General features: G+C 41.9%; 1 protein-coding gene across 3 annotated transcripts in view; it reads right to left on the minus strand.

The window, feature by feature from the left end:
* LRRC4C (leucine rich repeat containing 4C) overlaps positions 1-23,916 on the minus strand; it is a 1,005,802-nt gene that overhangs the window by 132,187 nt on the left and 849,699 nt on the right. For 2 of the 3 annotated variants that reach the window (XM_038765185.1, XM_038765184.1), the window contains exon 4: positions 9,221-9,291. The exons of the other annotated variant lie outside the window; for it this stretch is intronic. The gene's annotated coding sequence lies outside the window, so the exon portion shown is untranslated. The remainder of the gene's footprint in view (positions 1-9,220; positions 9,292-23,916) is intronic. 3 annotated transcript variants of the gene reach the window in all.

Here is a 23,916-nt window from a genome sequence, read left to right on the forward strand (position 1 = left end):
TTAAATGAGGCACTATCAATCACCTCACTCCCGCAGGTGAGGCACGTGCTGTGGGAGTACGAACTGAACTTACATTTTAGGCATGGAAACTCTGCCCAGGATGAAGATAGTGCTCTCAGAAGCACTAGTGTCCATTTAATTAAGAATGCTCTCGAGAAATATCTACCAAAAAATTGTACTTCTTTTTTGTTTTAGTTGATTTTTTTTTCCTGAACCTAAAGGACAAGACATGTTTGACAGTGCACTTGAGATGTCAGACCTCTTTGGACCTAATATTTTTTAATATGTGTCATTATCATCTGTTTTGACTATCTACTCTATGCAGAGCACTAAACTGAGTGTTTGTATATACGATAGACGTACTCCCTGTCCTTAAGGAGTTCAGTATCTAATGTGTAAAAGAGTATACACAAATTTCACAGGGAAAATAGGAATGAAAGAAACAGAACATGCTCAAATGATGTATAGACAGGGATGCCCAAAGGGAGTAATTGGTGACTTATGAAATGACATGACCAGGGAGTAGAGAAATAGTCAGGGGATGCTTCATGGAGGAGGTGGCTTTTTTAGGTTGACTTAGAAGAAATATAGTTCGGCTGACTTTAGAGAGGAGTCCCATGCAGGTGGAAAGATGTGAATACTGGATCAGAGTCTAAAGGGTCAAAAATGAGGGACACTGATGAAGTTAGTTTGAGAGACATGAAGAGAGTGTGAGCTGAGTTGTAGCAGGAAAAGAGAGTGGATCAATAAGAAAGAGGCTATTTGTGGAGAATCTTAAATCCAAAGCAAATATTATGTCCTTTCCTTTCTTGGATTAGGTGAATTGCAGTAAGGGTTATACATGAACTTATTGCATATTACGTAGAAAATCCTTTGGCATATGTCATCAAAGGGAAGATTCAGTGAGATCTATTTCAAAGGTCTGAGCATTAGGAGGAAAGGCTATTTTGTTATTACTGTTATTTAATGTTTCTTCCTTCATGTTTGCAGCATTGCCTGTTCTATAGGTTTGCCTCAGGATGATCGCAAACACAGTAAGCTGAAATGGTCATATCATAAATAGGTTGCCGATCTTATGAAAAACATCAACCCCAAGTCTTGCCCTGGTTTTCAAAAGACAGAGAAAATAAGATCCTTCTGCTCTTCTCTTATCTACTGAAAACCATGCAGATGTCTGCACTGCATTTTCATCCTTCCAATGACTACAGAAATAGATTCACACAAAGTACAATTCATTGTTCTTTCTAATTGTCAGAGACTGCTGCACTACACTTGCCTGAAGCGATCCAATTAACATATCACCACAACACCAAATATTGTAATATGTTCTGTGTCCTACCACTAAGAATCAAACCTATGCTCCATTTCCGTCTTCTAATTAGTTCTTCAAAACATAAATGGGTAGGAGAAAACACAGAGACAGAGACAAATCTACATGTTTGATTCACTCTCTGACTAATTGCAAGCTCCTGCCAAGTTTGGTGAAAATATATTCTTAATGGTGTTTGGATAAAAATGGATAAAGAGAGGAAGAGAGAAGGAAGAAGGGAAGGGGGAAAAAAGAAAAGCTGTGCTAGGGAATTGAAAACCATGTAACTTGTGCCCTGAGCTATTACCATGGCAACATTCAAACAATACAGAGAAAGCCTTCATAGTTTCATTCTTGCTTCCCTGAATACCAATACACACATTTTAACTTTTTTTTTTTGAGGGGAGGGCAGTATATATCTTTTCATACTCTGCTTTTAACATTATTAAAGACATTTCTGGTCATCCCTGTTTCAGGTTTAGCTGTGTCTGCCTACCTGCAATTTGAAGAGTTATTAAACTAACCTCTCTCAGAACTTTTGGCTTCCAGGACCAAGATGACATGAATCAGAGGAACAAACACCTATGTTGGAAGCTCCAAGTCATGAAATTTATTATCTTTAGGGAGGATTTTCCATTTCTGTTACAGTAGCAAAATGTTTCAAAATTTTTCTCAGGTTTCTGTGAAATGCTGCAATCATCCTGAAATCTCTACACTCTACTACTCAATGCCCTTCCATCCTAACCAGAGCTGCATTGCAGTAGACAAATTGCTATTTTAGTAGGTTGCTGCCATTTTATACTGGCATCAAGACAATACATTTCACAATATTACAAGAAAGAAAGGTACTTGACGAATAAGTTTGAGAAGAATTAATTTGACCAGAAGAGGAATTAAATGGGGGGAAGAAGTGAGAGTAACACTGCAGGGATCCTGATTTTCTCAGTATGCAAACAATTTGATAGTACACAAATATTTAGTATAATTCTCCCCAAACACCATCTCCTAAACTCAGATAACTAGAAAGTCAAATTAGACATTTTCTACTAAAATTGCAAGGTTCCTTTAAATATTATTCTTGTAAACCAGTATTAATTCCCCATTTATTGAGACTAAATTAGGAGTAAAGAAAAAGAGCAAATGAAATGAGAAAAAACAGCAGATATAATATTTCTTTTTGTGAATCTTTTGGTCTTCCCTGACTTTGGAATTATGTGAAATAGAAAGAAACTGATAGATCTATTCCAACTCCCTTTTAGTGCCCAATTTGTTCTTCTTGGTTCTCTGTATTTCCTCCTTCTGTCTAGTTCAGGGTTTTGTAACACTAATTCACTGTGGGCAAGGAATGTGCCTACTTACTCTGTTCACTGTACTCTCCCAAGCACTTAGTACAGTGTTCTGCACCCAATAAGAGCTCAATAAATATGATTGATTGATAGCTCCACCACTCTCCGCTCTACCCCATATTGGGGAATTTTTATTTAAAGTTAGCAAATGCTCTGTCAGAGAGAGGGGTTTTTTTTTTCCCTTTAGATTCTAACACCTGTAGAATAGGGGCCTTTTACCAATGTCTTTCATTCTTTGTTGCTGTTTATTGGCTGTCTGCAAATCAAATAGTGGGCATCAGGCTAACACATCTGATTTAAGTATTGTTTGCTTTTGCCATCAATCTGAAAACTGATGGACAGAGAAATGTTTTGTGCCTCAGTTTACCAAATTCACATTTAAATATGTGACTTTCAGAATTAAACTATTATATTATCTCCATTGATAATAATAATGATGATGGTATTTGTTAAGCACTTACTACCTGCCAAGCACTGGACTTTAGAATCCACCATGGCTGGGTTCATGAAACTGAACAAGCCCTATCGGAATTAATGAAGTATATACTGATACATTCTCATCTATTCAGGAATTCACCTGCCATAAAGTATTTTCATAATCCCAATATCTGGGAATAAATGTTTAAACTAAGAGTTTCCAGTTGCAAATTCAGAGTCTTCAGCAGCAGGACACAGAAAATTTTTCGGCAGTGCTGCGAAGACATGTTTTTCTTCTAAGAACAGGCTCTGCTGAAATTCCTGACTCGGGGGCAAAATGATGAAGGCTTGATGCCTTTATCTGTCATCAATGGATTCCATATTACTCTTTCATATTTGAGTCAAAATTGGAGAAAGATTATTAAAAATGTAAATCATATTGTACTCTCAGGAAAGATAGTTTTAGACTGGATCAGCCAGACAAATGGGTCTTCTATTGTAAATGTTTAAGACCAGATTTTTATTGATGTTCTATGTGCAAAATCATACAGTTCAGCTCACTCCTCCACGTGTTTAATGTCGATGTCACTACTGGACAACATAATGGCAGGTTAAAAAATTTAAAACAAAATGTGGATTCTGCTACAGTGCTAACAATATCCTCATTTCAAGAAGCTGTTGCAAAAATTTAGTTTTTAACACAGAGCTTTTATTACATGAACAATGGCTATGCAGTATCCGTGCCATGAAATGTTGTCTGAGCCATCTTCCCCCTTCAATGACACTGATTCTGAGTTCTTGAACTTCTCTACAAGCGTGTGATGGCTTTTGAACTCTTCTTCCTTGCAAGAAAACACTTGCTTTCCAAACAGGAAGCAATCTCTATTTGCATCATGATGAACCCGTGTGGCTCTCAAAGTTCAAACTTGCAATAAATTTCTTAGGTCATTCATCAAATTTAATAACTGTGGTATTTGTTAAGCACTTACTACATGCCAAAGATTTTATTAAGCGCAGGAGTGTATAGTCCAATCAAATCAGACATACTCTTTGCCTTATATGGGGCTCCAAGTCTAATGGGAAGAAAGAGCCGGTATGTAATACCTGTTTTACATATGAGAAAACTGAGGCACTAAGAAGTTATGACTTGCCCAAAGTCACACAGCAGGCAAGCGTTAGAGTTGGTATTAGAACCCAGGTCCTCTGACTCCAAACCTAGTGATCTTTCCACTAGGCTACATTGCTTCTCACTTTCTGCTTAAACTGTATCATAGCAGAAACTGAATGACTGGTCATAGTTGAATACTACAGTGAAACTATCAAATTTCACTTCCAAAATAAGGGTTGTCAACTTCTGGGGTTTCTCCTCTCCCATAAATTCTCCAGATGACAGCCATCCCTATCTTCAGAGCGCTCCTAAAATTCTGATCTCCCCTAGGAAGTCTTCTTGTTTCATTTACATTTCAGTCACATAAAACCAACATCCCATTGCTTAAGACAACGTTTATTGATCCATCGAGTGATTCTGCTATTTTAGCATAGTGATTTTTTGCTCATTGTGGCTTTACCTTGTCCTTTTTCCTTCTCCCTGTATTTGTAAATAAACTTTTCTTTCAGCTGCAAGTGCTAAGCACAGGAGGTGCTCAATATATAGCACTGATTGAACGATAATTGAACACCACAAAGTTTGTTGTGCTTGTTATTTTTGGTTTGGAACCCTTAAGATAAGATTTTCAAATATACAATATATGCATGCATACAACATGAGTTAAAATACTGGGAATTAAATATTTCATGAAATATTTCATGGTTTTCCCTGAGACTATTGGACCATCGTCCTTATTTATTCATTCTCATTACTGATTGTTTGCTGTACCCTCTCAAGTGCTTAGGACATAGCAGGCACTCAATAAATACCATTGATGGATTGAATACTGGGTGCAGAGGAATGTCCTCAGAGTTTGAGAGTGTGCACTTAAAGTAAAAAATGTGGCCCCTGTCTTTGAAGTAACCACTATTTAACAGTTGAAACTAGCAGATATAAGCTCAAAACATGATCTCAAGCTACCTCGATGCTTAAGATTCTGCTTGATTGATGAGAAATGCTCTCTGTTCTCAACATCCCACTTGGGTATCATCATTCTCTTCTCTTCTGCTGTTTGTTTTTTCTTGGTCTGCTCTCTGTCAAGTCACAGTTTTCACTCTTCTCTTCATTGCCCTGTCTTTACTGATGAGCGCTTGAACCTGGATTAGTTTCCATCCACAACAAACTCCTAAACTACCGTGCTTAAAAGGAAAGCTGCAGAAAGGGATTCGCATCACTTTAATGTTCACTCACATGGATAATTTCCATGTCTTCTCTAAAATATACACTCATTGTAGTCACAGAGTGTGTCTTTTGCACTCTCCCAAGTGCTTAGTATAGTGGCCTGCACACAGTAAGCACACAATAAGTATCATTAATTGGTCTCCTCAAATTTCCCATTTATTATGCCTGCCATCCATGTACTATATGCAGACACTTTATGACTAAATTTAATACTAAATATGATTCTTCAGTCTAAGGGACCTCAGGCTTCTAATATCCAATTAATCAGTGAGATTCAGAACTGAAATCCAACTAAAATCAGGGTTCTCAAAGTAAATGTTTGCTATTTCCATCACCAGTTAAAAATAACGATGACAACTACCTCTAGGACACTTTCAAAGCCATCTAAATTGGAGTGTTTGAAAAGCTTAGCCTCATAGAGTGTTTATCTCCCTAGTGGAAATGCCTGTTTCCAAAATGAGTTAATATGTCTTGCTTTTTCTAGAGGTACAAGTCATCTTTGCTGATATAAATTTGTAAGAAGCTAAAGGTCGAAATGACCAGGAAGAGAAAAAAATATTCTCAACCCTACATATGGCTGATCTAGTCATGCAATGCACCAGATAGGCAGGAAGTATTCTCTATTGCTACTGCAAATGCTGCATTTGAGAGCATTCATTTCTATGATTTTCAATCGAAATCTCTCACCACACAAAAGTCTTGCTAGGGAAATAAAACCTTCAGTGAAAGAAAGCAACATTTTCACCATTCCCCTTGAATAACAGTTTAAATGCTATTGCAAAAAATTATCTAATATATATTGAGAATATTTGAAATAATATTGATTTTTCCCTGTTCTTTTTATAAAACTATATATTCAGAATCATTCATAAATCCAAATATCCCACATTAAGTACACATTAGATATATGTTAACATAGCTGTGAAAAAATTAATAGTTTTCAAAATTGTGTGAACATAATCTTCCTTAGTTTTACTCTAAGGTAATGGGACTAACCTCTCATTATGCTGGCATTTTAATAGTGATTATGAGTTCTTGCATCTAACTACAACATTATACATTTATATCTAACCCTTCATAGCCTAATTGCTCAAAACCTTTGAAGCAGGATCCCGACAGCCCAAGGAGAAACTATCAAATGTCCCAAATGCAAACAAGAAGGTTATCCCTGATGCCATGCTTATGAATTTCTCGTCATTTCTGAATGATTTTCCATTAAAAGTCCATACAAAACCTGCAAATTCTAAGAAATATGTGATATGAAAATAGCCAAAATAATTGTACTATGGAGAGGTGTAAGTTTATACTGTGCATACGTATACACACACATACTCTCTCTCTCACACACACACACACACACACACACACACAGCTATCACAGATTTTTCTCACCCATAGTCCTTCACATCATTCACCGTGAATTGTTTTGCTATGGAAATGTTTTAATTAATTACTGAACTGTTGCCTCTTTGCTCCTTATAACACGACTTTCATTCTGCAACACCCTGATTTCAGGGGCTTTTTCTTGACCCTGGTTATTAGTACTGAGTCTTCCTTAGGACAGAGCTTTGCCTAATTTCTGCCTGACCTCCTATTCCCAAGTATCAGAATTTAACTCCAGAGTGTTTCCTAGGTCCAGGCTACTGAATTAGTAGTAAGTGATTCAGTGAAGCATGATAATATTCCATTTGCAAAAGTGCAGATTCATTGAGATATGTACATGCTGTCACAGTTCACAGATTTCAGCCCATAGTTATGAACGGATTTTTTTTTCAAACCTTCTTTTGTGCATTGGGGGAAGGTTCAGAATGGTGTACAGGGACTTACTTATGAAAGTTTTTAAAAAGGCCTGACGAGAATTATGTCAGAAGCCATTGCCCATGGGAGTTTCTATGTCATATGATTGGCGGTTAACTAGTTCTAACTCTAGATTTTTCACATGTGATTCAGATCAAAGCAATTAACTAGAAGGTTTCAAGATTCCTCCTCCCGGACTCCTCCCCCCAACCTCGATACATAAATACATAAATCTTCTTGCATTTAATAAATGGGCTGAACAGGAGCTACCTTAAAATTCGGTTGGTTTAGTACTGCTACTGCTGATTTAACTGTAGGGGGAAAAAAGAGCACTTTAGAGAATTATGTAAGAGATGCAGAAACCAACAGGGAACTGAGGAAAACTGTGCTATTACTTTCATGGGTTGACAAACTTATTGCCCACCCTTTGTCCCCATAGAAAGCAAGTGCCTAGAAAATAAATTAATTGGGAAGTGCCCTGCATTGGGCTGGTTTAGTTGAGAAATCATGATTAGGATAATAACAGACATGGACATCTATAAGATGTGAGATTGGAGTCTCGGATTTCCATTACCACCATTCTGATCTAAACTCTGCTACATAAGTCCTCAATTTCCACACAGTTATCAACTCTTAGAATTAAAACCTATTGCCACACTCCTGAGGATCATGTGTTTAGGGGTTTCACATTCCTTTAGAGTAACTAATTTTGAAAGGTTCCCCTTCAAACAGTTAGCCCTGGTAGCCTGGAAAATTAAATACAAACAACAAGAACAACAACAAACCTAGGAAAGAAATGAGGAATAATAAATCTTTCTGGGACAAAGATTGGGAGGAGAATGGCCTGCCAGAGTTCAGGTCAAGCTCTTGGGATAGAGAGAGTGGACTACACATTTCCATCCTTCTCTGTACCTTCCACCTGTCCCCAGCCGAAAAAAGGATAAACCTTGGGAGCATCAGTAGCATAGGCTATTTCTAACAAGCATAGTCTCATGGAGGTGCCCAGATCTTTTAGTCTTAAACGGCACTTTATCCTCCCAACATGAGGTTTATTTAGGATACCCTGCTTGGAGTCATTCACAAAAGAGCCCAGCTTCTGTCTGGAGGCCCAGGGGAGAAAAAGAAAAAGTCCTGAAAAGAACAGAATCATGCAGTCATGTCATAAGGAGAGGATAGGGGGAAACTGAGATTTCCAAAGTCGTTCAAATCTCCTGTTACTTTTTTCTATATTATTCCAGAGACATAGACCCATCACTTATACCCTTAGAGTTGTGGGTGTCTTGGGATAGGATCTTAAATTTCCTTTACCTCTTAATGCAATAGAATCCTTCCTGATTTACAAACTGCCTAAAAGAGCAAGTCCCAGCCAAAGAAAAGCAGCCCTTTCAACTACAAGAGGATAGAAGTGGGATGCAGGGGGAGGTGTTTAGCACGACAATACTTTTTTTTTCCTTTTCAGGGTGTACACTAATGGGTTTGTGTGTAGGTGGTGGGGGGATTGTACAAACAGCAACACTTCTCTCTACTAGCTACTCCCATGATCTCCCTCCCCTCTATCCACCCACCATCCAGAAGCCATCCTTCATCTGTTTGGCTTATTAACATATCTTCATGTTAATACGTTCTGTTGATCTGCAATGTAGGTTGGATAATAAAATTTAAATCGGAACCCTTCGATTTCCAGTGGCTAAATATTTGGGCACCTAAACTCTCGAGTTACCATACAACTTGCAGGCGTACCATAGAGTCAATTAAACAGCAAAGCATCACACACTGCAGGGGTTTTCTCGGGAGCTTTCTTTGCTGGAGAACATTTGCGAAGGCAATTGACCGGGATGCAGACTACCTGCATTATAATAGAATTGCCTGGTTTCGGGAACCACAACACTGATTGATGAAAGACTCGGTCTCCCTCCCACCCGGCACGACACGCTCTTTAAAACAAAAACAGAGGAGGGAGTGAGGATGGTAAATCAGTGGACATTTTCTTTGCCAATGAATAATAAAATAAGAATCACTCACTGTATTTCAGACCGATCGCGCGAACATCCAGACGGAAATCCGGGTGGCCAAGAACCAGGGAAATATAATATCTTGACACCAAAAAAGGATAAAAAAAGAGAAAAATCCAATTGCAGTTTTCCATCAATTTTGTCAACCCTGCCACAAATCCAACCCAGTCCTGCTGATTCCTCTACCCCGATCAGTCTCGTTTCGGTGCGTTCAACTTTTCTTCTCAGATCATTTTTCTTGCAGATTATTAAACTCCTTTCTTCTTTGGGGATGTGAGAAAAATGAAAAAAAGGAACACCACCACCGCACAGCAGAAGATCTGTACTCTTTTAAAAAAACTTTTCATTCCAAGCTCTCTTGCTTTCGCATTGAAAGACTTTGTTTTTTCCTTTCTGGATCTTCTGCTCCCCTTTCCCAGTAAGCTACTCCCTTCTTGTTTTGTGACTGCTGCTTATTTTATTTATTTAGTTTGCAACACTCGACCCCTTCTCTCTGGTCTGAGACTGGGCTTTTTTTTTTCCTTTTTTTAAAAAAAATCGGCTCCCTCGCTCGGACATAACACGTATACGTTTGTTAAGATCCAGATCTCTCCCGACAATCTTCTTTCTTTCTTCTTCTCTCCTGCACGATCAGTTTATCCAATCCGTTAGGTTCCTCGTTACATCCGCGTCCACCATCCTTCATTTTGGCAAGTCCGCCACCCCCCACCACCACCCCTTCCCCACCACCACCGATCAAAAAAAAACAAAAAAAAGGAAAAAAAGAAAAAAAGAACTATCCCTTTACACGGCCAACAGATAATAATAAAAAGGGATAAACGACTCCTTGGTCTCCCCCGCCCCCCGCCTGTCCCTCTCCAAGGATCTGATTAGATTTCCAATCACAACCCAGTGCGCAATTGGATTTTTGATTTCAGCCACCGGCTCTCTCACCTTCCCTTTTCCCCTCCAAACTCCCCGTTATATCCTCTCGCCTTCCCTCCACCTCCTCTGCAATTTCCTAATCGCCCGTTAAAGAGAGGGCGGGGGGTGGGGGTAGAGGAGGAGAAAGGGAGAGCGACAATCTTCAAGGCTCCCATCGACTGTCAGAAAGAAACCCATCCCTCCCCCCTCTACTCTTTTAGCTTTTTTTTTTAAAGATTGACCCTTCTACTCTTTTTTTAAGTCTTGAGATGGATCCTTCTGCCTGTATCTCCCCTTCACACACGCTCACACACTCCAAATCTTCCAGAGGCTTGGAAAAAAAAAACTAAAGAGAAAGAAGGAGAATTTCAGAGGCTTGGAAAAAAAAGCTAAAGAGAAAGAAGGAGAATTTCAGAGGCTTGGAAAAAAAAAGCTAAAGAGAAAGAAGGAGAATTTCAGAGGCTTGAAAAAAAAACTAAAAAGGAAAAGAAAGCAAATCTCCTTTTTAGTCCGAGTGACCGGGGATGCTAGAAATGTTCTCTACTGTGGATTTGCTAAGCTCCCAGCTTTCCTTCCTCTTGTCCCCCTCTGCATCTTCGGTCTAGCGGCAACAGATCCGGCGGCTGGGGGATGGATGGACTTCTGGCATCGCGTCTCTTTAGAGAAAGGATGGGAAAGGAGAAGGAGAAGAATGGAAATGACCGATGGCCGGCTCCCCTCCTCCCCTGCGAGGGCAACTGCAGGTCCGCTGTCCTCATCTCCAGCTGCGCCGGCGATGGGGGGATCTCCAAGTTGGGCTCCCTCCTGCCCGCAGGGGCCGGATCGTCGGGAGCGGTGGTCCTTCACCCTGGCAACCGTTACCAGGGGAGCGGCCGCGCCGCTCCGTCCTCATCTCCATCGCCGCCTCGCCCCGCTCATCCCGGTGCTTCCTTCTAGACTGGGAGCCAAGCGCTTAGCACAGGGCTCTAGAGGCACGCAGGAAGCGCTCAAGCAATAGGAATGGATGAATTGATGATGGGTGGGACCGTCTCTAGATGTTGCCAGAAGCGCTTAGCACAGTGCTCTGGAGGCACGCAGTAAGCGCTCAGTCAATACGAATGGATGAAGGAATGAGGGGGAGGGACCGTCTCTAGATGTTGCCAAAAGCGCTTAGCACAGTGCTCTGCACGCACTAAGCGCTCAGTCAATACGAATGGATGAATTGATGATGGGTGGGACCGTCTCTAGATGTTGCCCAAAGCGCTTAGCACAGTGCTCTGCACGCACTAAGCGCTCAATCAATAGGAATGGATGAATGAATGATGGGTAGGGACCGTCTCTAGATGTTGCTAAAAGCGTTTAGCACAGTGCTCTGCACGCAGTAAGCGCTCAATCAATACGAATGGATGAAGGAATGAGGGGGAGGGACCGTCTCTAGAGGTTGCCAACTTGGGCTTCCCAAGCGCTTAGCACAGTGCTCTAGAGGCACGCAGTAAGCGCTCAATCAATAGGAACGGATGAATGGATGATGGATAGGGACCGTCTCTAGATGTTGCCAAAAGCGCTTAGCACAGTGCTCTGGAGGCACGCAGTAAGCGCTCAATCAATACGGATGAATGAATGAGGGGGAGGGACCGTCTCTAGATGTTGCCAACTTGGACTTCCCAAGCGCTTAGCACAGTGCTCTAGAGGCACGCAGTAAGGGCTCAATCAGTACGAATGGATGAATGGATGATGGGTAGGGACCATCTCTAGATGTTGCCAAAAGCGCTTAGCACAGTGCTCTGCACGCACTAAGCGCTCAATCAATACGAACGGATGACTGAATGAGGGGTAGGGACCGTCTTTAGATGTTGCCAAAAGCGCTTAGCACAGTGCTCTGCACGCACTAAGCGCTCAGTCAATACGAATGGATGAATTGATGATGGGTGGGACCGTCTCTAGATGTTGCCCAAAGCGCTTAGCACAGTGCTCTGCACGCACTAAGCGCTCAATCAATAGGAATGGATGAATGAATGATGGGTAGGGACCGTCTCTAGATGTTGCTAAAAGCGTTTAGCACAGTGCTCTGCACGCAGTAAGCGCTCAATCAATACGAATGGATGAAGGAATGAGGGGGAGGGACCGTCTCTAGAGGTTGCCAACTTGGGCTTCCCAAGCGCTTAGCACAGTGCTCTAGAGGCACGCAGTAAGCGCTCAATCAATAGGAACGGATGAATGGATGATGGATAGGGACCGTCTCTAGATGTTGCCAAAAGCGCTTAGCACAGTGCTCTGGAGGCACGCAGTAAGCGCTCAATCAATACGGATGAATGAATGAGGGGGAGGGACCGTCTTTAGATGTTGCCAAAAGCGCTTAGCACAGTGCTCTGCACGCACTAAGCGCTCAGTCAATACGAATGGATGAATTGATGATGGGTGGGACCGTCTCTAGATGTTGCCAAAAGCGCTTAGCACAGTGCTCTGCACGCACTAAGCGCTCAATCAATAGGAATGGATGAATGAATGATGGGTAGGGACCGTCTCTAGATGTTGCTAAAAGCGTTTAGCACAGTGCTCTGCACGCAGTAAGCGCTCCATCAATACGAATGGATGAATTGATGATGGGTGGGACCATCTCTAGATGTTGCCAGCTTGGGCTTCCCAAGCGCTTAGCACAGTGCTCTAGAGGCACGCAGTAAGCGCTCAATCAATAGGAACGGATGAATGGATGATGGATAGGGACCGTCTCTAGATGTTGCCAAAAGCGCTTAGCACAGTGCTCTGCACGCACTAAGCGCTCAATCAATACGAACGGATGACTGAATGAGGGGTAGGGACCGTCTTTAGATGTTGCCAAAAGCGCTTAGCACAGTGCTCTGCACGCACTAAGCGCTCAGTCAATACGAATGGATGAATTGATGATGGGTGGGACCGTCTCTAGATGTTGCCAAAAGCGCTTAGCACAGTGCTCTGCACGCACTAAGCGCTCAATCAATAGGAATGGATGAATGAATGATGGGTAGGGACCGTCTCTAGATGTTGCTAAAAGCGTTTAGCACAGTGCTCTGCACGCAGTAAGCGCTCCATCAATACGAATGGATGAATTGATGATGGGTGGGACCATCTCTAGATGTTGCCAGCTTGGGCTTCCCAAGCGCTTAGCACAGTGCTCTAGAGGCACGCAGTAAGCGCTCAATCAATAGGAACGGATGAATGGATGATGGATAGGGACCGTCTCTAGATGTTGCCAAAAGCGCTTAGCACAGTGCTCTGCACGCAGTAAGCGCTCAGGCAATACGAATGGATGAATTGATGATGGGTGGGACCGTCTCTAGATGTTGCCAAAAGAGCTTAGCACAGTGCTCTGCACGCAGTAAGCGCTCAGTCAATACGAACGGATGAATGAATGAGGGGTAGGGACCGTCTCCAGATGTTGCCAACTTGGGCTTCCCAAGCGCTTAGCACAGTGCTCTAGAGGCACGCAGTAAGCGCTCAATCAATACGAAAGGATGAATGGATGATGGGTAGGGACCGTCTCTAGATGTTGCCAAAAGCGCTTAGCACAGTGCTCTGCACGCAGTAAGCGCTCAATCAATAAGAACGGATGAATGAATGATGGGTAGGGACCGTCTCTAGATGTTGCCAAAAGCGGTTAGCACAGTGCTCTGCACGCACTAAGCGCTCAATCAATACGAACGGATGAATGAATGATGGGTAGGGACCGTCTCTAGGTGTTGCCAAAAGCGCTTAGCACAGTGCTCTGCACGCAGTAAGCGCTCAATCAATACGAACGGATGAATGAATGACGGGCAGGGACCGGTCTCTAGATGTTGCCAGAGTGGACTTCCCAAGCGCTTAGCACAGTGCTGTGCACGCAGTAAGCGCTCAATCAATCTGAACGGATGAATGGACGAACGGCAGCCTTTTCGGCTGCAACTCTCCTCCTTGAGGGCCCCTCGCCCCCGCCCAATAAGGAAAGGAAAGGACCCCAAACCGGGCAACGGCCGCCGTGGACTCGTGGACGCCAGGAATGCCAGGCCTGGATTTTCCTCTTTTTCCCTTCCCTCTCTCCTCTTCCCACCTCTCTTCCCGCCCCCGCTTAGCGATCGGTAAAATACAATTAGCCAATTACCTCCCCTCATCTTAGCCCTGATTGGTCAATTTCATTAACACTCGATGTCAGGGTTAAGCGGATTGGCGCTCCGGCGGTGGGGCGCTGCTGCCACCTGGAGGACAAAGGCGGATCGGCGGCTCGGTCAGAGAACATTGGCGACGGCCGGAGCCCGCCTAGGAATCAATCAATCAATCAATCGTATTTATTGAGCGCTTACTATGTGCAGAGCACTGTACTAAGCGCTTGGGAAGTACAAGTTGGCAACATATAGAGACAGTCCCTACCCAACAGTGGGCTCACAGTCTAAAAGGAATCATTTCCTCAACCACGCCTGCATGTTCCCGTCGCGAAATCGAGCTTCTCCGCGGCCCAGCATTCAGTTAAAATATATTTCTGCCGAAAGAAAACACTAAAGTACACCACAGGGCTCTCATGCATTCATTCATTCACTGAGAAGCAGCGTAGCTCAATGGAAATAATAATAATAATAATAATGGCATTTATTAAGCGCTTACCATGTGCAAGGCACTGTTCTAAGCGCTGGGGAGGTTACAAGGTGGTCAGGTTGTTCCACAGGGGCTCACAGTCTTCATCCCCATTTTACAGATGAGGTCACTGAGGCCCATAGAAGTGAAGTGACTTGCCCAGTGTCGCACAACTGATAAGTGGCGGAGCTAGGATTTGAAGCCCCGACCTCGGACTCCAAAGCCCGGGCTCTTTCCACTGGGCCACGCTGCTTCTCTAGATGCACATCATTAACAAAATAAATAGAATAGTAAATATGTACAAGTAAAATGGAGTAATAAATCTGTAATAATAATGACGGCATTTGTTAAGCGCTTACTATGTGCAAAACACCGTTCTAAGCGCTGGGGAGGTTACGAGGTGATCAGGTTGTCCCACGGGGGGCTTACAGTCTTAATCCCCATTTTACAGATGAGGGAACTGAGGTACAGAGAATTTAAGTGACTTGCCCATAGTCACACAGCTGACAATTGGCAGAGCTGGGATTCGAACCCCTGACCTCTGACTCCAAAGCCCGGGCTCTTTCCACTGAGCCACGCTGCTTCCCCTGTACAAACATATATACAGGTGCTGTGGGGAGGGGAAGTTGGTAGGGCAGGGGGGAAAGAGCCTGGGCTTTGGAGTCAGAGGTCATGGGTTCAAATCCCGGCTCTGCCAACTGTCAGCTGTGTGACTTTGGGCAAATCACTTCTCTTCACTTCGACCCCCAGCCCACGTCATCCCCCTGGCCTGGCATGCCCTCCCTCCCCACATTCATTCATTCAATCGTATTTATTGAGCGCTTACTGTGTGCAGAGCACTGGACTAAGCGCTTGGGAAGTCCAAGTTGGCAACACAGAGAGACGGTCCCTACCCAACAGCGGGCTCACAGTCTAGAAGGGGGAGACGGACAACAGAACAAAACATATTAAGAAAATAAAAATTCATTCAATTGTATTTATTGAGCGCTTACTGTGTGCAGAGCACTGTACTAAGCCCTTAAGAAGTCCAAGTTGGCAGCATCTAGAGACAGTCCCTACGCAACAGCGGGCTCACAGTCTAGAAGGGGGAACAGTCTAGAATAATCCGCCCCAACCCTGCCATCCAGGTTCAACTGGGCTTCGCCCTCGGGAGGGCGAGCGGGCATCGCAGCGTGGCTCAGTGGAAAGAGCCCGGGCTTGGGAGTCAGAGGTCGTGGGTTCGAATCCCGGCTCCGCCTATGGTCAGCTGGGTGCCTTTGGGCAAGTCACTTCTCTGGGCCTCAGTTCCTTCATCGAGCGCTTACTATGTGCAGAGCTAGCTCTCTTCCTCCCTTCAAGGCCCTACTGAGAGCTCACCTCCTCTAGGAGGCCCTCCCAGACTGAGCCCCCTCCTTCCTCTCCCCCTCTCCATCCCCCCGTCTTACCTCCTTCCCTTCCCCACAGCACCTGTATATATGTATATATGTTTGTACATATTTATTACTCTATTTATTTATTTATTTTACTTGTACATATCTATTCTGTTTATTTTATTTTGTTAATATGCTTGGTTTTGTTCTCTGTCTCCCCCTTCTAGACTGTGAGCCCACTGTATGTATATATGTTTGTACATATTTATTACTCTATTTATTTATTTATTTTACTTGTGCATATCTATTCTATTTATTTTATTTTGTTAATATGTTTGGTTTTGTTCTCTGTCTCCCCCTTCTAGACTGTGAGCCCACTGTTGGGTGGGGACCGTCTCTATAGATTGCCGACTTGTACTTCCCAAATGCTTAGTACAGTGCTGTGCACACAGTAAGCGCTCAATAAATACGATTGATTGATTGATTCTCTGTGCCTCAGTTCCCTCATCTGTGAAATGGGGATGAAGACTGTGAGCCCCCCATGGGGCAACCTGATCACCTTGTAATCTCCCCAGTGCTTAGAACAGTGCTTTGCACATAGTAAGCGCCTAATAAATGCCATCATCATTATTATTATTATTAATTCAATCATATTTATTGAGTGCTTACTGTGTGCAGAGCACTGCACTAAGCGCTTGGGAAGTACAAGTTGACAATGTATAGAGATGGTCCCCACCCAACAGTGGGCTCACAGTCTCGAAGGGGGAGACAGACAACAAGACAAAACATATTAACAGCATAAAATAAATAGAATAAATATGTACAAATAAAATAAATGGAGTAATAAATACGTACGTACAAACATATATACAGGTGGTAAGGGGAGGGGAAGGAGGTAAGGCGGGGGGGATGGGGAGGGGATGCAGGGTTAATCCATTTTCTTCTACCAAGAGATCAGCTCATAGGATATTTCAGTAAAACAGCCTTTTCTACGAGGCTTGGCATAGGATGGCTCCTAGCAGAGGAGCAATACACTCTAAATGAACCTTGCAAGAGTAATTTTAACCTGGTGGAAGTCACTGGAACCTTGGGCAAGCCACTTAACTTCTCTGTGCCTCAGTTCCCTCATCTGTAAAATGGGGAGTAAGACTGTGAGCCCCCCGTGGGACAACCTGATCACCATGTAACCTCCCCAGCGCTTAGAACAGTGCTTTGCACATAGTAAGTGCTTCATAAATGCTATCATTATTATTATTATTGGAATTAGGAGACAGGGTCTCTCAGCCTAAGTAGAATTTTCATCAAATATTCCAAACAGAATCCAGCATAGTCTGATGATGAAATTCCAAATGTCCAGACTTTTAGATTGGGCATCTCCACTAAATGTAGGAAAAATTCTATTTCCATGTCCAGGGTCTTTTCCCTTCCCCGGCAAGCCCGGTGTTAAAGTTAGAGGTTTAGGTGACCAACCATTTAGTTTCGATTATAACTGCCATTCTTTTATTTCCTCCAGTGCTGTAGTTTTTACTGTCATCATGCATATGCCTCTAGGATTGACAGGAGTGAAAAAATATAGAGGACAATGATAAATTGCAAAATCACTGATTTAAAGTCACACAAAAATTAAGCTGGGGGTTCTCCAGTTTATTTGATATAAAAAATAGGAAAAAAGTAGCAATTAATCAATGATACTTATTCGGCACTTACTGTGTACAGAGCACGTATTAAGTACTTGAGAAAGCCCTATACAACAGTGTTGGTAGATATATTCCCTGCCCACAAGGATTTTACAGTCTACTTTTATCTGGTTAAAAATGAATCTGCACAGAAGACTGAATCTCACTGAAATAGGACCATCTGAGAAGAAAACGCATTTCACAATTGAATCCAACCTCAACTCAAGTTTTTAGTGTTTGTTTTATACGCACATTTTCTAACATGAGTGGCACAGTCAACTTTTAGGGTATTAAGTACGTGAAATTTGAGTTTCACATCTTCCTGGCTCTAATATGAGTCTCAAAGATCAGCACCTTAAGGGTCTAAAAGCATGTTTTTGGACATAGGGAAGGATTTATTAAGCTTCCCCAAAATATATGCAAGCTTTGATCAAATTCAGAATCACATCAAAATATGAACTTTTTGAGTGTTGAGAGCATTATTTTGTTCAAATATTAATATACGTATGCTTGATGCCAAAACATTACCATCTGATTTTCAATGGGCAGCTAATATAAGAACAGTGCTTTGCACATAGTAAGAGCTTAATAAATGCCATTATTATTATTATTATTATTATTATTATTATATAACTCATTCAATCAATCATTTATTCATTCAATCGTATTTATTGAGCACTTACTGTGTGCAGAGCACTGTACTAAGTGCTTGGGAAGTACAAGTTGGTAACATATAGAGGCAGTCCCTACCCAATAGTGGGCTCACAGTCTTGAGCGCTTACTGTGTGCAGTGCACTGTACTAAGCTTAGGAAGTAAATGTCGGCAACATATAGAGATGGTCCCTATGCAACAACAGGCTCACAGTCTAGAATGGGGAGACAGACAACAAAACAAGTAGGCAGGTGCCAATATTATCAGAATAAATAGAATTATAGCTATATACACACCATTAATAAAATAGAGTAATAATTATGTACAAATAAAATAGAGTAATAACTATGTACAAATAGACACAAGTGCTGTGGGGAGGGGAAGTGGGTAGGGTGGGGGTGGGCGATGGGGAGGGAATGAGGTGGAGGAGAGGAAAAAAGTGAGCTCTCAGTAGGGCTTTGAAGGGAAGAAGAGAGCTAGTTTGGCTGATGTGTGGAGGGAGGGCATTCCAGGCCAGAGGTAGGACATGGGCCGGGGGTCGATGGCGGGACAGGCGAGAACGAGGCTCAGTGAGGAGGTTAGTGGTAGGGGAGTGGAGTGTGCGGGCTGGGCTGTAGAAGGAGAGAAGGGAGGTGAGGTAGGAGGGGATGAGGTGATGGAGAGCTTTGAAGCCGAAAGCGAGGAGTTTTTGCTTGATTCAAGGGTTGACAGGTAACCACTGGAGATTTTTGAGGAGGGGAGTGTAATGTCCAGAGCGTTTCTGTACAGAGATAACCCGGGCAGCAGAGTGAAGTATAGACTGAAGTCGGGAGAGAAAGGAGGATGGGAGATCAGAAAGGAGGTTGATGCAGTAATCCAGTAGGGATAGGATGAGAGATTGAACCAGCCAAGGTAGCAGTTTGGATGGAGAGGAAAGGGCGGATCTTGGCGATGCTGTGGAGGTGAGACTGGTAGGTTTTAGTGACTGATTGCATGTGTGGGGTGAATGAGAGAGCGGAGTCAAGGATGACAACAAGATTTCGGGCTTGTGGGACTGGAGACTCATTTTTTTTAGAAGATTTTTACCCTATGGCGAACTTGTTTGTAACCAACAGGACTAGAATTCAGTGCCCGATCTGAGATCAAACGACTGTTATAATGGAGGTCATTATTTTAACCAATCAATAGTATTGATTACATACTTATATTTTGCAGAGCACTGTATTAAGCATCTGAGAATACAAAAGAATTAATAGATACAATTGCTAACCTCAAGGATCTTACACTCTAGAGGGAATCTGCAGTCTCACATTTCATCCTGCCTTCAAGACATCAATACTTGGATGTCCTCCAGTCACCTCAAGCTTAACATGTCCAAAACAGAACTCTTTATCTTTTTCCCATCCAAACCCTGTCCTCCCCATGACTTTTGCATCACTGTAGATGACACACCACCCTTCCTGTCTCACAAAACCATAACCTTGGCGTAATCCTTGACCCCTTTCTCTGATTCAACCAATATATTCAATCCTGTCAGTCCTACCTTCATAACATTGTTAAAATCTGCCCTTTCCTCTCCATCCAAACTGCTACCATGGTAATGCAACCATTCATCCTATCCCACGTAGATTACTGCTTAAACCTCCCTGCTGACCTTCCAGCCTCCCGTCTCTCCCTACTCCAGTCCATACTTCACTCTGTTGCCTGGATCATTTTTCTCCAATAGGTTCAGGACATGTTTTCACACTGCTCAAGAAACTCCAGTGGATGCCCATACACCTTCGCATCAAACAAAAACTCCTCATCATTGGCTTCAAAGAACTCCATCACCTTGCCCCCTCCTACCTCACCTGCTACTCTCCCCCCACAACCCAGACTGCACACTCTGCTCCTCTAATGCTAACTTTCTCACTGTGCTCCAATCTCATCTATCTTGCTGCCAACCCCTCATCCGTGTCCTGCCTCTGGCCTGGAACATCCTCCCTCCTAAAACCGGACAGACAATTACTCTCCCTGCCTTCAAAGCCTTATTGAGAACACAACTCCTCCAAGAGACCCTGACTAAGCCCCTCTTTCTGCTTCTCCCGCTTCCTTCTGCATCTCTCTGACTTGCTTCCTTTGTCCATTTCCCTCTCCCAGACCCACAGCATTTACATATCTGTAATTTATTTATAGTAATGTCTATCTCCCCCAGTCTAGGCTGTTAAGCTCATTGTGGGCAGGGAATCAATCAATCAATCATATTTATTGAGTGCTTACTATGTGCAGAGCACTGTACTAAGCGCTTGGGAAGTACAAATTGGCAACATATAGAGACAGTCCCTACCCAACATTGGGCTCACAGTCTAAAAGGGGGCTCACAGTCTAAAAGGGAATGTGTTTGTTTATTGTTGTATTGTACTCTCCCAAGCACTTCGTACAGTGCACTGCATACAGTAAGTGCTCAATAAATACAATTGAATGAATGAATGAATCTACTACTATTGCCAATACTACTAAATAATAGTAATAATAATAATAATATTTGTTAATTGCTTACTATGTACCAAATACTGTACTAAGTGCTAGGTTAGATCAAGATATCAGGTCAGACAAAATCACTGTCCCACTTGAGGTTCATAGTCTAAACGGGAGGGAAAAGAGATTTTTAATCCCCATTCCACAGATTAGAAAATTAAGGTCCGGTGACATTAAGTGACTTGCCAATGTCACAACAATAGGCAAATGGCAAAATTGGGTTTAAAACCCAGCCTGAGTTCTTTCCTCCAGTCCACCACACTGCTGTTCTGATCTACTAGTAATTCTGGAGTTAAAAGATCTGTATATGAACTCAAAAGTAGTATGAGTGCTACAATTTTCCACTCATGTTTCCTTTTTTCTCTTTCTTACTTTGGAGACCTGTAATGCAGCATATTTCTGACACACTAGCATGGGACAATTATGAGTGTCTCTAAGAGCACACAAAATATTAGTCCTATGCTATCTATTAGTAGTATATTGCCTGCTGAGACTAAAATTACCTTGTTAAATTGCCATATTTTGAAGTTCTTAGCTGGTGTAATCTTGGTCACCCAGCAGGGGACAGTATCTAGTAATCAGAAATACAAAGCAGCAAGCACAATGAATAGTAGTATTCTGTACTTTTTATATATTTAAAAACCCCACAAATCTCTTGCATCCAAAAAAAATGATTTTTTCTTTCAAGAATAATAGCAATCCAATATTCCTAAGAACATGAGCAGAGTTGTACAGGTTCAGGAAAATGGTAATCCCTGTTCTACCTTCCCTTAGGCTGTGAATCCCACTTGGGAAGGGGACTGTGTTTGCTCTGATTTTCTTAAATCTGACCCAGTGTTTAAAATGGTGTTTTTTTGTTGGTTTTTTTTTTGAAGATATTTGTTAAGCAAGTACTGTGTACCAGGCACTGTATTAAGCTCTGGGGTAGAAACAATCTAACCAGGTTGGACAAAGCCTTAATCCTCATTTTACAGAAGAAGTAACTGAGGCCCAGAAAGGTTAAGTGACTTGCCCCTAGTCTCACAATGAACAAGTGACTAAACTGGGATTAGAGCCTGTGCTCTAACCACTTTTGTTTCCCCTTCTGCTTGGCAGATAGTAAGCACTTGACACATATTATTATTACTGTTATTACCATTATCATTATTATTATTACTATTATCACATTGAGACCAGGATTCTATGTTTAAAAAAGCCAACAAAGGATGTTTGGAGCAATTGTATGGAAATTATCTCCATAACTTCCAAAGTGTCTTTTTTATTATTATTATTAATATTTCCAATTTTTTCTCTCAGCCTATTCTCTCCTATGAATTGACACCTCATCAAGGCAGAAGAGTTTCTGTATGCTGATGAAGTTTAGAGCTATGCCATATAGGGCTACGCATAATGGAAAGGTCTAAGCCAAAGTGTCAGACAAGTTGATTCACCTGTGCTGGGCAGCAGCAGCATGGAAAGGAATCAAAGGTGGATGTCAAATGATCAAAACATTGATCAAAGATAACGGCAGAGACTCAAACTTTTACTGCGTGGAAGAAGGCAATGGTAAACCACTTCCACAGCTTTACCAAGAATATTCTATGGATACATATACCAGAACGACCTTATAACAAAATATGGGACGTTCCAGAGAGGGTATGTCCGTGGAGTCGCTACGGATCGGATATGACTCAATGGCATTTAAAGAAGAAAAATAGCCTGTTACAACTGTTTATCCAAGTCAAAACATTGCATAGGTTGAAGCCATTCAGAGAAGCCATTAGGACAAAATATTAAAAATATTTAAATATTAAATTACCGTAGTACCCATCCTTTAATGAAGGCTAGTGGCCAGTGGTAAACTGAAATTCTTTATCGAATCATACTTATTGAGCTCTTACTGCGTGCAGAGCACTGTACTAAGCGCTTTATCTGACTTGCATGTAAATATCTGGAGAGGAGCTACTTGTTCATAACTGGACATAACATGCTGCTAATCTAAATTGAGAGATGTGGAAAACGTTACTAAAGAAAAGTCTTATAAAAATATAAGGTAAGTTTGCAGTCTATAAGACTGGAAAAGTATGCTCTTAAACTTGGGCACTTCATATCCAGAGAAAGAGAACACAGACAAACAACTAAAAGAAACACAAAGCATGTCAAGGTAGGTTGATGCTGCTACATAACAGCCATGGAGTCAACCAATCAATGGTAGTTAATGGAAACATTATGGGAGACTTCACTAGAAGTAAAAGCCATTAGAAGTGAAGCCATTAGGACAAAATATTAAAAATATTTAAATATTAAATTGCTGTAGTACCCATCCTTTAATGAAGGCTAGTGGCCAGTGGTAAACTGAAATTCTTTATCCAATCATACTTATTGAGCTCTTACTGCATGCAGAGCACTGTACTAAGTGCTTTATCTGACTTGCATGTAAATATCCGGAGAGGAGCTACATGTACATAACTGGACATAACATGCTGCTAATCTAAATTGATAGACGTGGAAAACTTTACTAAAGAAAAATCTTATAAAAATATAAGGTAAGTTTGCAGTCTATAAGACTGGAAAAGTATGCTCTTAAACTTGGGCACTTGATATCCAGAGAACGAGAACACAGACAAACAACTAAAAGAAACACAAAGCATGTCAAGGTAGGTTGATGCTGCTACATAACAGACATGGAGTCAACCAATCAATGGTAGTTAATGGAAACATTATGGGAGACTTCACTAGAAGTAAAAGCCATTAGAAGTGAAGCCATTAGGACAAAATATTAAAAATATTTAAATATTAAATTGCCATAGTACCCATCCTTTAATGAAGGCTAGTGGCCAGTGGTAAACTGAAATTCTTTATCCAATCATACTTATTGAGCTCTTACTGCATGCAGAGCACTGTACTAAGTGCTTTATCTGACTTGCATGTAAATATCCGGAGAGGAGCTACATGTACATAACTGGACATAACATGCTGCTAATCTAAATTGATAGACGTGGAAAACTTTACTAAAGAAAAATCTTATAAAAATATAAGGTAAGTTTGCAGTCTATAAGACTGGAAAAGTATGCTCTTAAACTTGGGCACT

This window comes from Tachyglossus aculeatus, chromosome 22 (genome assembly GCF_015852505.1).
Source record: "Tachyglossus aculeatus isolate mTacAcu1 chromosome 22, mTacAcu1.pri, whole genome shotgun sequence".
NCBI classification, from domain to species: Eukaryota; Metazoa; Chordata; class Mammalia; order Monotremata; family Tachyglossidae; genus Tachyglossus; species Tachyglossus aculeatus.